The sequence below is a fragment of the Hevea brasiliensis genome, chromosome 4, assembly GCF_030052815.1.
Source record: "Hevea brasiliensis isolate MT/VB/25A 57/8 chromosome 4, ASM3005281v1, whole genome shotgun sequence".
NCBI classification, from domain to species: Eukaryota; Viridiplantae; Streptophyta; class Magnoliopsida; order Malpighiales; family Euphorbiaceae; genus Hevea; species Hevea brasiliensis.
The window spans coordinates 46178093-46189550 of record NC_079496.1 but is presented as its reverse complement, the minus strand read 5'-3'; the positions used below and the strand labels follow the sequence as shown (position 1 = coordinate 46189550).

At 36.8% G+C, this 11458-nt stretch overlaps 1 non-coding gene across 1 annotated transcript; it reads right to left on the bottom strand.

The window, feature by feature from the left end:
- Positions 1-805: 805 nt before the first annotated feature.
- On the bottom strand, positions 806-912 carry LOC131179677 (small nucleolar RNA R71). Its single transcript, XR_009148565.1, has one exon. It is a non-coding gene; the product is annotated as a small nucleolar RNA R71 (small nucleolar RNA).
- Positions 913-11458: the final 10546 nt, after the last annotated feature.

Genomic DNA, 11458 nt, shown 5'->3' with positions numbered 1-11458 from the left:
TAAGTATTTGATAGCCTAGACAGTCAAAATTACTGTGTAGATTGGTACTTGCTAATCAAATTCCTCGTGGGAATGATACTGTACTCATCACTTTATTACTTGTTAGTGATCTGTGCACTTGCGGCGTTATAAAACTAGCGAAACAAGTTTTTGGCTCTATTGCCAGGGATTTTTGGCTTTAGTAATATCAAGCGATAGGCAATTTAGCTGATTTAGGCAATTATATTTATTATCTAATTTTATTTTACTAGTTGTATTTTTCTTCTTTTCTCTCAGGTGCCCAATCTGGTATATGACCAAAATAAGGCCAAAAGAAGAAATTTTGGACTGTGATCTAGAGATAGACAGAACTCTGAGAGCCATCAGGAGGGAAAGGAAACATCAAGAGCACGGTCAAGGAGATCCTGAAATTCTAACCATGGTCTATAATAATGACAGACCAAGACTCTTGAGAGATTACGGAGCTCCATCTGTCCAAGGATTTCAGCCCGGTGTCAATAGACCCACAGTGGAAGCCAACAACTTTGAATTAAAAGCAGCATGGCTCCAAATGATTCAACAAACCCAGTTTGCAGGTTCACCAACAGAAGACCCACACTATCACCTCCAGTGCTTTCTTGCCCTATGTGACATATTCAAGATGAATGGAGTGTCTGATCCAGCAATAAGACTCAGAGCATTCCCATTCTCCCTTCGAGACAGAGCAAGGAAGTGGTTACTTTCTCAACTGGCTAGAACGTTCACCACTTGGGAAAACCTCTCTCAAGCTTTTCTAGCAAGGTATTTTCCACCTGCAAAGACTGAAAAACTGAGTCTTGAACTCAACACTTTCAAACAAAAGGAAGGAGAATCACTCTATAATGCATGGGAAAGATATAAAGACCTGCAGAGGGAATGTCCACACCATGGCATAGAGGATTGGCTATTAATGCAAAATTTCTATAATGGGTTACTACCCTCTACAAGGAGCACAATTGATTCAGCTGCAGAAGGTGATCTAATGGAGAAAACAATGACACAGGCACTTAAACTTCTAGAAAGGGTTGCATATCATAATTATGAGTGGTCAAATGAAAGAGGAAATACAAGGAGAATTGCAGGGGTCCTAGAAGTAGACGCCATAAGCATGATAAATGCTCAATTTGATCAGCTCACAAAGAGACTCAAAGGAATGCAAGCCAACATAGTTAGTCCAAACAGTCAACATGAGGACAGCTATGAAGGAGGATACATGAGTTCAGAATACAGCAATTTCAATGAACCCTCCACAGAACGGATGAACTATGTGAATAATGGAGGAAACTTCAACTAGAGGCAGCCCAACAATCCATATTCAAATACTTACAACCCTGGATGGAGGAACCACTCAAATTTCTCATGGTCCAATTGGCATAACCAGCCAATAAATAAGAAACAAGGGTACAAACCACCAACACCCCCTGGATTTCAGAACAGAGGTCAAAACTTTGCACAGCCATCACTACCTCTCCAACCTCAATAACCTGAACTGAAGATGACCATGGAAACCATGATGGAAGGATTCTTAGCAGCTCAAAAACAACAAAATGAATTAATTAAACAGCTGACTTCCAGAGTGAACCAACTTACTACTCATAACAAGATGCTAGAGAATCAAATCGCTCAACAAGCAAGTTCTTCAAGTAAGGTTGTTGGCAAACTGCCTAGTCAACTAGAAATGAACCCAAGGGAGCATTGTAAGGTAGTTACATTGAGGTGTGGGAAAACTCTAGTACAACCAGAGGTAGAATCGATAGAGAAAACCATAGAAAAATCTAAGGGCCGAGCAGAGAAAAAGGAGGAAGAAGCTAAGAAAGATCAGGAAGAGGAAGCAAGGAAGACAAAGAAATTACCAGAGCCATACCAGCCTCCCCTACCTTTTTCCTCAGAGATTTCAGAAAGCCAAATTGGACAAGCAGTTTGGGAAGTTTTTGGAAGTTTTACAGAAACTTTATATCAATATCCCCTTCACTGAAGCGCTTTCTCAGATGTCATCCTATGCCAAATTTCTTAAGGAAATTCTGTCAAAGAAAAGAAAGCTAGAAGACTATGGAATAGTAGCTTTAACAGAGGAATGCAGCGCCATACTGCAAAACAAATTGCCTCCAAAGTTGAAAGATCCAGGAAGCTTCTCCACACCCTGCCTCATTGGTAATAAGAAAATAGACAAGGCCCTCTGCGATCTTGGGGTAAGCATCAGTTTAATGCCTCTATCAATATGCAAAAAGCCGGAGATCGAAGAACTGAAGCCCACGACAATCTCATTGCAATTGGCTAATCGATCTATTAAATATCCTGTGAGCATACTTGAGAACATCCTATCAAAGTGGGCAACTTCTTCATTCCAATAGACTTTGTTGTCCTTGAGATGGAAGAAGATGTTCAAATTCCTATCATCTTGGGAAAACCATTCTTGGCAACCGTCGAAGCCATCATAAACTTAAAAAATGGGTGACTAACCCTCAAGGTAGGAGAAGAAGAAGTGGAGTTCAACTTGTTCGACACAATGAAACACAAATTTGAACCTGATAAATGCTTTAAGGTTGACATAATTAACGAACAAGTTGAAAAGGAATTTCATAAGACACATCCTAAAGATCCTCTTGAAGCATGTATTGCGCATAGTCACATAGTGGATGATGAAAATACAGAAATAATAGCCTGTGCACAATAGTTAGCAGCTCATCCACTCCTACCCTTAGCTAAGGCTTCCGAGATGGAGAAGTTGAAGGAGGAATAAACCAAAGGTAAGCTCCAGGAAAACTCCAAATAGGTAGAGCTTAAACCTCTCCCCTCTTCACTAAGGTACGCATTTTTGGACTCAAATTCTAAATATCATGTTATAATTAATGCTAGCCTATCTAAGTTAGAAGAGGAAAAATTGTTAAGAGAACTTAGGATCCATAGCAAAGCCATAAGGTATAAAATAGAAGACCTGAAGGGAATCAACCCTTTGATTTACATGCATAGGATACCCATAGAAGAAAACTGTAAATCCACTATCGAACACTAAAGAAGACTTAACCCAAACATGAAAGAAGTAGTCAAGAAAGAAATTTTAAAACTATTAGATGCAGGTATCATATACCCAATTTCTGATAGTAAATGGGTTAGTCCAGTACATGTAGTTCCTAAGAAAGGTGGGACAACTGTTATCCAAAATGCAAACAATGAACTAATCCCTACTAGAGTAGTCACTGGTTGGCGAATGTGCATAGATTATAGGAAATTGAACAGTGCTACCAGAAAAGACCATTTCCCTCTCCCCTTCATCGACTAAATGTTAGAAAGGTTAGCGAAACACTCTTATTTCTGTTATCTAGATGGGTATTCAGGATTCTTTCAAATTCCTATTCACCCAGAAGACCAAGAAAAGACAACATTCACTTGTCCCTATGGAACATTTGCATATAGGAGAATGCCTTTTGGTCTTTGTAATGCCCCTGCTACCTTTCAAAGATGCATGATGGCTATCTTTTCTAATTATATTGAAGATATCATGGAAGTTTTTATGGATGATTTTTCTATCTATGGAATTACTTTTGATGATTGCCTAGCTAATTTATCTAAGGTGTTGCAAAGATGTGAAGAATCAAACCTGGTCCTAAATTGGGAAAAATGCCACTTCATGGTAAGGGAAGGCATAGTTCTGGGACATTTGACATCAGAAAGAGGAATTGAACTTGATAAGGCAAAAATTGAGATCATTGAAAACATGCCACCCTGTGCGAAGCTTTTTGGGATATGCAAGATTCTACAAAAGATTCATAAAGGACTTTTCCAAAATAGCTAAGCCACTTACCAACTTGTTAAGTCAAGATGTTCCCTTTGATTTTGATGAAAATTGCCTTGTCTCCTTTAATAGGATCAAAGAAGCCCTGATATTAGCGCCAATGATGCAGCCACCAAATTGGGAGCTACCATTCAAGGTGATGTGCGACGCGAGTGACTTTACAGTTGGAGCAGTGCTCAGGCAAAGAAAAGATAAAAAGCTCCATGCTATTTATTATGCTAGCGAGACACTCGATGATGCACAAATCAATTATGCCACCACAGAGAAGGAATTCCTAGCAGTGGTGTTTGCAATGGACAAGTTCAGATCTTACCTCATTGGGTCAAAAGTTATTGTATTCACAGATCATGCAGCAATCTGGTACCGTTTGAACAAGAAAGAAGCAAAACCTAGGCTGATTCGATGGATTCTACTCCTACAAGAATTTGACCTTGAAATCAAGGATAAAAAAGGATCCGAAAATGTAGTAGCTGACCATGTTTCCAGACTAAAATTGTAGTACACAGGGGACTTCGAAGATTTGTCAATTGATGATTCATTTCCTGATGAACAATTACTTGCATTCTCCAAGGCTCCATGGTACGCTGACTTTGTTAATTTTCTTATATGTAGGGTCTGCCTCCAAACATGACTTATCAGCAAAGGAAGAAATTCCTACATGATGTGAGATATTACATATGGGGGGAACCTCTACTGTACAAGAGATGTAATGATGGGCTGATAAGAAGATGCATACCAGAGGAAGATATGGAAAGTATCATTCATCACTGCCATTCATCACTATATGGAGGACACTTTGGCACCTCAAAAACCCCAGCTAAGATTTTGTAAGCAGGGTTTTACTGGCCACATTTGTTTAAGGATGTAACATCCTTTGTACTAGTATGTGGTCAATGCCAAAGAATAGGTAATAGTTCAAGAAGGAATAAAATGCCACTGTATGGTATACTTGAGATAGAATTGTTTGAAGTATGGGGAATAGACTTCATGGGCCCATTTCCCTCTTCCCGTGGAAACAAGTATATTCTGGTTGGAGTTGATTATGTATCAAAATGGGTAGAAGCAATTACAACACCAACCAATGATGCTAGAGTAGTCATAAGGTTCCTTAAGAAGAACATCTCCACAAGATTTGGCACACTACGGTCAACAATCAGCGATGAAGGAAGTCACTTCTGCAACCAATAATTCGAAACATTACTAAAAAAGTATCGAGTGACTCATAAGGTGGCTACACCTTATCATCCTCAAACCAGCAGTCAAGTAGAAATCTCAAACAGGGAACTGAAACAGATTCTAGAGAAAACTGTAAACAGATCCAGGAAGGGCTGGTGCATGAAGTTAGATGATGTACTATGGGCAAGCAATGCATATAAAACCCCAATTAGCACAACACCCTTCCGACTGGTTTATGGAAAATCATGCCATCTCCTGTTGAACTTGAGCATAAAGCTTACTGGTCAATTCAGATCCTAAACTTTGACCTCAAAGCTGCTGGGAAGAAAAAACTACTACAACTAAATGAGTTGGAAGAAATCCGACAGGATGCATACGAAAATGCCAAAATTTTCAAGGATAAAACCAAAAGATGGCGTAACTGGCACATAGCAAGGAAAGAAATAAAAGAAGGAGATCTTGTCCTCTTATTCAACTTTAGATTGAAACTCTTTCCAGGGAAGCTAAAATCAAGATGGTCTGAACCTTTCAAGGTCATCCAAGTCTTCCCACATGGAGCAATAGAAGTGTGGAGCGAAATCTCAGATGCATTTAAGGTCAATGGGCAGAGGCTGAAGCCTTACTTTCAGGGAGAACCCATAGAAATGGGAGTCAGTTGCACCCTCAACCATCCTATCGACAGACCATAAACAAGCAAAGTCCAGCTAAAGACTATAAACAAGCGCTTTTTGGGAGGCAACCAAAAAAAAAAAAAATTTCTGAACTTTTCTCTTTTTTTCTCTCCTTTTTCATATTGATTTTTGTTTCGTACTCATTAGCATTTCATTTTGTAAGATTTTTTGGAAAGGGGAGTAGAGAACAAGAGAGGAAAGGAATCACCAAGTCAAAACCATAAAAGGGAAAATTGGACAAAACCAGGGAAGTAGCTCTATTGCTAAACTTTACACCGATTTCTTGTGTTGTGATGATAAAAATTTTTCATTTGACCAAAATTTGGAAAATCAGAAAATTACATGGGTCGTGTACTGGTTTTACACACCCCGTGTAATTTTTTGGAAGTCCGTAAATTTCTTGCACTTTTAACTCTGAGGGAGACAGAAAGTTACACGGCTCCTGTTAGTAGTATGCCTAGAGCATATCATTTAGTATGTATCTTGTACATGTTTTATTAATAAATGGCATTTCCACTTTTCCATTTACATAATGTATTTATGTGTGATAGAAAAGGTCCATTGATATTTTGTTAGAAATTCTATTCTTAAGTTGTTAAGAATATGAGTGACAGTATTTCTAGTATAAAGTATCATAAATAGGTTTACAATCGAGGATACTTCACAATAAGGACATGACTTATCCAGAAAGATTGTATTCATGTTTGTTCCCATGTTATTTATATGAGATATAAATAAGATGGAATGGTGAGTCTCATGCCATATGACAAACATGATAGGCACTTATACATGATAAGTAGGTCGAACCAGTGACACTTATGACAAGCACATGGAGTTTACTCTTGTCAATGTATTATCATAAATCATATCAGTGCATATAATCTTTAGACCTGAGATAACATAGTTATCTTGTATATAGGTGGTTTGAGTTTGATACTGCTTTCATACTTGTACTGTGTATAGGTATATGGGCATGTTGGCTCCTACTAGTTATATATGGAGGTAGGTGTTAATCAAGATGGAATCTGTTCCTCTAAGTAAATAAGGATAAAATCCTATGTTCATTTAATTATTCTTGATGTTTCAAGTTCCTGGCCAGGACAGATAGATTTAATCAGAAAAGAGTTTCTGATGAGAAAATCTTTTTAATTAAGAACTGGAATTAAAAGAGAACATAACATTCATAGCAAATGGGGTTTGACATAAAACATGACTCCAGCTTGAATTGGGATTTTGTAACAGAGAGAATCTAGTGCATAGTAACATATGATTATAGGTTCATTTAAGGTGAACCTTATTATTGATTGGGTAGCCATGGCATGCTATGCTAGGTGTTAACCATGGTCTATGAAGTGCATAAAATGATTTAGAGAAATCATTTATGATAAGAAAGAGTTCTGATGATATTAAAAGTTGATATCATGTCTCATTGCCAATTAGTGATGAGCCTAGTAACACACATACACAAGTAATCACCAAATTAAATATGATTTAATTAATTAATTAATTAAAGAGTTTAATTGATTAATTAAATAGGTTTGGTTTGCCATTAGATTGCAAAGTCCCTAGCATGACTGAAACCAAATCTAGGTTATTAGATGTATAGTATAAGTTAAATTTATATTTAAAGTGTTTAAATATAAATTTAATTAATGAGAAATTAATTAATAGAGATTAATTAATTTATATTTGATATAAATTGATTAGAAGAAGAGAAATAATTATTTTGGGTTAAGAACTCAAAGTTAAGACACAGGGGCATTTTGGTCATTTCACAGAGTGACATGTGGTACCATGAGATGGTGACACATGGCATTACCATAAGCTTGCTAAATGTCTTTTAATCATGTAAGATGATTAAAATTAAGATTAAATATAGGTTTGACACTTGGCACAATGTGATTGGGTCAATTAAACCAAGAGCCAATCAGAATGTGACATATAGCAAGAGTTTTAAGTGGTGACCTAGCTATATAAGTGTTGTTATGAAAAGAAAAATTATAACCAGCTGCTGCCTCCCTTTGTGCTGCCACCCTTGAGTTTCCCATTCTTTCTTTTTCTTCATCTCTCATCAATTCCAAGAGATTAGCAAAACAATCTCTTGAATTAAAAATACTAGAAATTGTTTCTAGTGTCCTGTTTACATCTTTAATCTCTTAAAAGGAAAAACTTGATTTTCTAATTAATAGAAAAAGCTTTAGAAGCTGTTCAAGGGCTGCCATAGGTGATCTTGGTGTGAACAAGCTAGAGGGACAACATCCGGTGTCCTAAAGACGCATCCCAAAGGTGCCAAACACACTGCAGTGCATCAAGAGGTTAGTGCACTTGTTCTTGATCTAATCTAGGGTTCTAAAATTAATCTGATTAATTCTAAAATCTTAAATGGAAAATACAGATCCAAAGACATATTAAAAGAGTTTTAATATGTTGTTTACCATTGAAATCAAATAGATAAAAATGAATCTTGCATGATGCATGTGACCCTAAGTGAAAAATTTTTTGAATTCAATGATATAAACATGTGTTTTTCATGCTTCCGCTCCTTCAATTGGTACCAGAGCCATTATATTTGCCATTTAGATGGTTGATTATTAGATTTAATTGTGTGGTATGATCATGAGATGATAGATGTCACACCCTATCCCTCCGTAAGGCATAACATGATCCTGTAGTATACCTAATGAATTACTAACTTCGTCTACTGATAACCCATTAAATATACTACAAGGGATTTTAAACCTTTTCTTACTTCTTTTTACAGTAGTGAGCACTATTTACAGGTGTTAAAAAGTTTTTTTACTGAAGTGAAACTAGATAATACATTTGAAGAATTAATAATTTCTGTGCCTCCACAGTTATAACAGGCTCCTATGGCCTTGTAGCACACCCCACCATGATTTCTTCCACAAGTTTCACATTGGCGGGGAGGGTAGGAACTTCTAGTACTCTGTTAACCAGATAGAGAAGGTTTTTGTCTTGAATATCTTCCCCTACCAAACTTCTTACCACTCTGCTGTGTCCCCTATGGTTCTTCCTCTTTCTAGTAGGACAACTGGAACTTTGTTCTACTGACTTTCTCTCTTTTTCTGTCTTCCCTGATTTTTTTTCTTAGGGGCCGCTTCAGATTCAATTCTTTCTAATTCTAATGCTTGAGAAATAAGCTCAGAGAAGTTGCTATATTTGAATCTGACCACTTGTAATCTGATACTGGGCTTCAAGCCGGTTTCAAACCTCTTACATCTATTCCTGTTGGTAGAAAGTAGACTTACTGCATAATGACTCAGGCGGGAAAATTCCCTTTCATATTCAGCCACTGATCTACTCCCCTATTTCAGACTAAGGAACTCTTGCAGTTTCTGGTCCACATAAGTATCAGGGATATATTTTTATCTGAACTCCCACAGAAAATCATTCCATGTTAGCACTGAAGTTTCTACCAGACTATGGGGAATGGTTTTCCACCAGTCATAAGCATCCCCCTGTAGCAGAGACACTGAATATTCAAATCTGAGCTCCTCTATACAATGTAGCTTCTTGAACACCCTATCCATTCTCTCTAACCACTATTCTGCCTTTAGAGGATTTACTATCCCCTTGAACTCAGCAGCCCCATATTTCATCAATTTGTCATACTGCCTAGCAGAAGACTGTGGTTGTACCACTGGTGTCTATAGTGGGACTTGAGTAGGCATGTTACCAGCCATCTGTTGGAACATTGTAGCCATCTGCTGAGCAAACTGAGTAGGAAACTGTGGTACTGAGGGGGCTGGCGCGGCTGATCCACTGATATTATGTAGGGTTGGAGCATCCCCTTGTACCTCAGCCTCTATCGATTGATCAACTGAACAATCACCCTCTTCCATAGTCAATTCGAGGATCTTAGACCTCCTAAACAAATGACACAAGGAGATTTCCTCCCGTTAGTGCATATTTATAATGTAATATATTGTATGTATCAAATAATGACATTGAGCAGTTATACTATGAAGAAAGAATATTCAAATTACAGGTGAAAACATAATTTAAAAACTAGCTCTGATACCACTAAAACATGTCACACCCTACCCCTCTGTAAGGCATAACATGATTCCGTAGTATACCTAATGAATTACCAACTTCGTCTACTGATAACCCATTAAATACACTACAAGGGATTTTAAACCTTTTCTTACTTCTTTTTACAGTGCTGAGCACTATTTACAGGTGTTAAAAAGTTTTTTTACTTAAGTGAAACTAGATAATATTTTTGAAGAATTAATAATTTCTATAAAAGTTTTGGCAGAGTGCCATCTGTATTTTGAATAAAATAATTCTTCAAAAACCTGCAAAAAAGCACTTTAATTATTTTGTTCAATCCCCAAACTCCAATCAACACAATAAGTTTCTCAACAATTGTCAACTCAAATCCACAATAATTTTCCAGTGTTTTTAAAAGCTGAGATAAAAGAAATATATAACAATATTTACAAACCAAAATAATTTACAAATTTAGTTTACAACTTTAATGTACAATTTTAATTCACAACTGCTCAAAACCAAGAATACTATATACATACGGTGAACATACATTATAATACAAAATGCAAAATATGGTATACTAAATATACCCGATGATCTCTCAGTTTAGTACTAGCAGCCTAGTCTGCTGCCCTGTCAGTCTGTCTACCTGTGACAGTAATGAAAAGCTATCGTTGAGCCAATGTCTCAATGGTGCACAACATTAACACAATGCAACTTTAAATCACAAATCATAAGTCAAATAAATAGTGGATACTTAAAACCATAGTTAAATTCAAAGACAGTGAATGTCATAAAGAAATTAAACTCCATTTCACAATATCACAATAAATATCAATAAATCACACACACAGCTTAATCATGTTCCAAAGTCCAATTCATCCCAAGAACCAATGGCTAGTGAGGAATAACATAGCTAGCTAGCAACAATATGAGTACTCATTCTATTCGTCCTTAATACGCACACACCTCAACACTTCAGCCAGAGAGGGAATTCAAAGTCAATTCATCCCACTAGATCAGCTAGTGAGGAATTCAATCAATATACATGATAGCTGTGGTTTCAAACCAATTGCAATATTTTCAAACAATAAGTATCCATCAAATTTCCATTCAAACAATTTTTCACAATCCAAAACAATAACATACAAAATTCTCATAATTTATTTCAATTGAAAAGTCAAAAGAAATAACTGTTGTGCACAAACCTCTAAAGTGTAACCTCTTGGCCCTGACTCAGTGTTTCCTTCCCCTTCCCTGAGTCTTTGCTAACTGAAACACACAATTTAAAGTGTTTCAGTACTCATTTAAATTGTCTCTAACAAGAATGCTTAATAATTAGTTTATTGAATACTATTATTTCCCTTAGTCAACCTAAATTGTTGACCCTCGATGCACTCTAGGTGAATTAGGTTTGATGTTGCCAATATGTCACAATTTATAGGCTTTTGTTGTTGGTACATGTTGCCTAATTCATTTTCAACTATATTGCATTTTATTGCAATTTGCCGGATTTCGGTATATTAATTTGACCTAGCCGGATGACCTAATTCTAGGTTTTCGGGTTTTAGTCCAAACTACAAACTTGTAGGTATATGTCTTATTGCATGCAGAGCAAAATTTCAGGTCATTCTAAGTTGTGTAGACCAAGATATGGTCAATTTACCAATGCTGGACAGAATGCACCAAAATGGTAACTTTAGGTCATTTTTAGGTCACTTTTGGTTCGGCCAGTTTTTGGACCTGAAATTGTGCAAGCTATTTGGCTTGGTTCTGGCCATTT